The sequence below is a fragment of the Chrysoperla carnea genome, chromosome 5, assembly GCF_905475395.1.
Source record: "Chrysoperla carnea chromosome 5, inChrCarn1.1, whole genome shotgun sequence".
NCBI classification, from domain to species: domain Eukaryota; kingdom Metazoa; phylum Arthropoda; class Insecta; order Neuroptera; family Chrysopidae; genus Chrysoperla; species Chrysoperla carnea.
In genome coordinates this window covers 57,442,330-57,448,525 of record NC_058341.1, presented here as the reverse complement: position 1 = coordinate 57,448,525, position 6,196 = coordinate 57,442,330, and positions in this window count along the sequence as shown.

Here is a 6,196-nt window from a genome sequence, read left to right as displayed (position 1 = left end):
TATTCGGATATTCAATACATATCTAAGATATGATTTTCAATAGTTTTTTAACAAATATGTTTTTTATTTAAAAAAATAATGAAATGAACATGATCTCTGTAGCTTTGTAGCGGTTCGATGTTGCCAGAACAAAATTTTTTATTAAAATAAAAACAAATTTTTAAAACAATTTCAATTGTTATTTTAATTTTTTTTTTGTATTTTAGAAATGTCATGCCAAACACCGTATATTTTAAAAATACATCAAAAACATTGCAGATAGTTTCAAAACTATTACAAAATAAATTATAAACCTACGAATTCTGTTGAATTCACAATATAATCTAACAATAAATATACATTCTGAATTCAACAAGTGTGTTCCATATTTTCAAAAACTATATGTGTGATATCTGAAAATGTGGTAGAGAAAATAATGAATAACATATATTTCTTTAATTATTCTTCTCTATGGGTATTTGCATCATTAAATAAAAAAAAAAACCAACTATTTGTATAATTTATGGTACATCATTAATATGTATACATAAATTTAAATCGCTATTAAAAATTGTACCCTTATTGTGTGTTAGATTCATATTTATTCCTCTAAAGAACTATGCTCATTATTCATTTAATAATCCTTTTTAAATAGACGATTTTAACAGAAAAATGGAATGTTCTTTGGAATACTAGTCAATCTAGGTAAAGTACTCAACGAGGAATCAAATTTCTATTAGAATATCATTCTTTGATTAAATTAAAAACAATTTTTATTCAAATATGTTCCCATAAATTTGGAGGGAAAATGTTTCGAACAAACGTTCTTTCTATCTTTTATCAGATAGGAACATCAAGTATTTGTTGGTTTTCTTCGTTATGTATCACCGATGGCTGTATAAAATATTCGCTTTAAGAACTATCTTCAAAAGGATGGATCGCAGAATCATTCATGTTTTCAGTTAAAATCGTTAAAAACGAGTTATTTAAAACAAAATCAATCAATACAGAAAATCAAACAGTAATATTGAACAATTAAAATTCGGTGTTTGAGATGTTTATTTAAATAGTACAAACTAAAACTCCTAAATAGATCCGATAAAATCTGTCATTGAGCATGAATAATTATCACATGGAAAATTTTTGTAGGATCCTGTTTAAAAAATGCTCCTGAACATAAAAGTGCAGATTGTCGGTCGGTATCCCGGTAGGATATTGTTTAATCATTTTTTTTAACAAATAAATAATATTGACCGAATTTTGGAAAAAATTATTAAGCCAATTAGTCCCAAAAATTTTTGCGGGATGTTGTTGAGCAAGCTTTTTATTACAAATAAAGATTTTATACATCTTCCTTTTTCATATATTATTTGAGGGAAGAAAATCGTAAACTCGGGTTTTTTAAATTATACGAATTTTTTATTTGAAAACTGAAGGGTTTATAGAAAAATGTCTAAGTACAGTTTTTCTTAAGTATAACCCCAATTATATGGTAAATAATATTTTAAAATATATCCTTCGGATATCCCACCAGCATCCAGCAGTTTTACATTCATGAGCATTTTTTAAACGTGGTCCTGCAAACATTTTCCGTGCGAAAATTATTTATGTTACTGGTTCTAAAATAACAATAATAAGCACATTATGATAGTTAAAAAGTTTTTTCGATCTAGGTTTATGTATTAGACATTAATGTTTACTATAAATAAGTATACATTTTTAGTATGATGTTATTTATGGTTGTTTTGTTTTGGTGTTTTTGAAGTGCATAAGGTGCAACATATAGAATTCACTATACAATATACATATATATATATATATGCAGTATGTAGTGTATGTATGTATATATTATTTTTATAATAATATTCAATTGTTTTTTTTCATTGACCTGTCAAATAATAAATTTGTTGTATATTATAATATATATACTATATTATATTTAAAAATGGCACATATACAAATTTTGAACGGTATTTTATTCACAAAAATATTTAACGACTTGTGTTTTTTTTTTCTTGTTGTTGTTTTCACCTGATACGGCAAAAGTGCGAGTGAGATAGATATAGTTACATACTAAAAAAAAAGTGTCCAATTTGATATTTTTATGTTGAATATAATTTTTACAAATTATGACTTGGTATTGTGTCGATATACGCAGTTTGTTTTTTTAAGCTTGGAAGTGTAAGGAAAAAAAGATAGTGTTTTGTACGGCTTAATAAGATTATCTTTTTCTACTTACACTAAGTGTTGAACTTCGAGCTTAAATGAACAATTTAATGATGTATTCAATAGGATACTTTCGGTAGTGAAAAATAAATTATGAAATTTGAAAAAAGTTAAAATTAATGTAAAAATATACTAAAATATTCTGATTTCGAGTCATAAAAGCACATTTTTCATTTATAATATTAAAATTAAAAATCGAAATTTTTAAACTGTATGTCACGTGACCTTAAACACGGGCAAGCCCTGGTGTGATGTCATATCGGAATGAACCATAGACCATCAGTCAGTTCAGTGTAGACAGCTGGGTATAATATATCCATAGATAATAAATATTTATATTTATTATAATTGGTTGTCTATGAATATATCTGTCAAACTTATCTGTTTTATTTCGTTAAATGATACCGATATTACGTCACCAAATTGGATGCCCGCGTTTTTGACAGTTTAAAAAAGGTTTAAAATTTAATTTAAGTTTTTGGCAAGAAAGCTTGCGTATTTTTCCGACATAAATTTTTGGTGGCTTTTTATTAGCAAAATCAACATTTTGAAGTACTTTTTCAAATATAGTAGAATACCCTATTGGCTTGACAGCAAGTCACACCTTGATAATGAAATTCTGCATCAAAATGTCTAATGCTAGTGTAAGCAAACCTCTTGTAAATTTTTCATTTAATTTTTAGGAAAATTTTGTTTGTAAGTTTAAAATCTTGAGCTATGTGGATTGGCGACTGTAAAATAAATTTCATTTATAAAATAACGCTTTCATTGACATTCAAATGCTTAGTTGAGAAAATTAACTCACATAATATAAAAATTATTCAACAGTGTTTTTTACTTGCTTGTTATCAGTCAAAGCGTGCACTCTCTATATTACACTGCCAATTAATATCTATAGTTTATGTTATATTTAAGTTTTTTTTTGACATTTATAACTGACTTTTTAAAAGTCTATTTTCCAAAAATATCGATATTTTACACCATTAAAGCAAAAGTGAGAAGAGTAAATTACAATTGTTTAGTATATAGGAAAATCATTTCATGAAAATCATTTTTTGAATTTTTTAGTAAACGATTAAAAAATGAACACCATGCCTTGTTAAAAAATGAACACCAATTATAATTTTTTTGTTTCAAATATATAATTATAGATGTACGAATTGCTAGCTGTCATATTTCGTATAAAAAAAGGTGATATTTACTATAAATTGATAATTTGGTAGATAAATTATCGTAATTTATTATTTACTAAAAAAAACTTCAATCGGTGAAACAATTATGGACCATAAAGGTTCAATAGAACAATAAAAACATCCAGTTTTTCTATTACGAAACATTGTTTAATATTTTTAGTTAAAAGTTGATGATGCAATGTTCAAAAGTAGTTATTAGTTTTTAATATCTAAAATTATCCGCTAAATATGCTAAAAATGGATATTTTACGACTCATAAAACATAAAAATAATTATCCTGCTAAGTACAACCGTTCGCAAATGGCAAAATCGTTAAATGCTGTCAGTTATTTTTCCTTGCGATATATACATGCTAACATAATTTCAAATTACATCAATGAAGTTTTATTCTTATGTACTGATTGTGAATTATTTATTATTTGCATCTCAAGTTCGCGAAAACAGCTTCAAAACAAGGGAAATTAAAGTTCTCAATATTCATTGAGAAAAATGAAAGATTGTGGTCTTAATAATGCTTTAAACCTGCCAAATAATGCCAAACTAGCTTATTGTAACATATTAGTTTGAATTTTTACAGATTTATAAGAAAATGACGCAATGAACGGGAAAAGTACCTATGCATAGTTTGAAGATGACACCAATTATTCTAGGATATGGTACGTAAAGATATCTATAAATTCTAACTTTCTGCCGCGTAGTCAATAAGCCCGTGAGTCGATGTGGAACATTTTCTCTAATAGGGTATGTATATGGCAGAATGGCCATCTTGGAGATAGAGGAGGAATGTACAAATCTGGGGAAAACGTTGACTCTAACCGCCTGGAAGCTACGGTAAGTTAAAGCAGCCAATTTAAAAAAAAAAAAAAAAAAAAAAACGGGAAAAATAGTGACAGACAAAACTTTTTGGCGGTTTCAGCGAGGGGTCGGGTTAAAGTAAACCGGAAGAAAAAATGAATCCTAACCGGATAAACTCAAATGCGATTTTCTTGTTATCATATTCTTTCCTACACTAGAATAAATATCCCTTCATGCTAACCATTCGAAGTTAGTTTAAATAATTTTAACGAATTATTAACGGAATTATTTTCACATTCTTACACAATAAAAAATGTACTATTTGCTATACTTTAATTCTTTAGCAGTCAAATATTCATTTTCTTGAATTAAGTATTGTGATCGTTGATTTAAGAAATATTAGTTTGTTATAAGAACATAAACTGCCAAGTAAACGCGTTTACTTCAATCCAGTAATTTGTTAATTTTTTTTTTATTTGTCAAATGGAATCTTTGTTAAGTTTTCGAAAACAAACGAAAAGCATTGAATTTAGGCGTTTTGATACCAAAACCAAAGTGCTATCAGAAAACTGAAATTTTGATTGTCAATATCATGAGTTTTTAATACGCTTTCTATATAAATTTCAAGTCAATTCTCTGTACGGTTTACGACAAATTAATTATTAAAAACAGCCCTTTTTACATGATGGTAGATGAAGAAGTCTTAATAAATGATTTTATAGTAAATAAGTGCTTTTTTAAAATGTTACCATTTACATAAAAACTTTTTTCAATATTCCTCAAGTTTTAAGCCTTAAAATCCTACTAAAGTTAAGAACTGTGTATAAAAAAGGAAAAACTTTTGGTAAAAACACTGACTTTGATAGTTAATTTCTCATAAACCTTACAGAGAATCGATATGAATTTTTCACAAACGACGTATAAAAGGATGATTAATTGATAAATAAAATTTCAAATTTATGGTACCATTTTCATCTTTTAATACATTAATTAATCAATTGATCTAAACCATAAGAGACAAAAATTATTCTTGAATAATTATTCAATCTTTGAGATTTATAATTTAAAAAAATTGGCTAACACATTGAATCATACTTAAATCATAAAAAAATTAAATAAAATCAATCTTTAATTTTGTAATAGCTACCGTGATCGCATTACCTTTTAAGCATTGTATCTTTCTCTCTAAATATAAAAACGTTTTGGTATTATATAATTTTTTTTTTTTGGTTAATAACTTAAGTATAGACTTTACTTAAGTAAAAGACCCCCGAATCATATTATTTAAACAAAACACATAATTAGTAACAAAATAATAACAATAATTTTAAAAGTTGTAAACGGAGGTAACTTTTAACTTTACTTTGTGTGTGTTTGTGTGTATGTGTGTGAAACCTTTCAATTGGAGGATTGGTGGTGATATTAAATATTTATAAAAAAAACAAAACCATATTTATATGTGAACACAAGTGTGGCTACTTGATAATACGTTGTTGTTTTTTTAGACTCTTTAGTTTTGGTGAACCAATAAGGTTTCTTTTTTATAAAAAAAAATGTATATAAATTATTTTCTACTTGGTTACGTTTTTATATTAAATATGAAATTTAGTTTTTTTTTTCTGTAACGGCCATTTCTAAGCAGTCTTAAAAAGAATACATGAATTTCTTGTGGATTAAATGTCCCCCGAGCTTTGTATTATTGTGAAGAAAATAGTGAGACTTGCCATGAAAATAGTATTTAATTATCGAGTGTAAAAAATCCCATCGAAATCATTAACGAGAAAAACTCTTTTTATAAGACCCCAGAATGTTGCTGTTATAAATTACATATAAATATTTGTTCAATTAATCCCCTAAAAAATTGGGTTACAAAAATTCTAAAATGTGCCCTACAAGAAAATAGTAAATGTTCCTGTGAAAGTCCCATCTAAAACAATTTATATAAATTTTCATTAACATTAATTTTAATATCCAATTGATTTCGAAAGTTTGAAAGTAGTTTA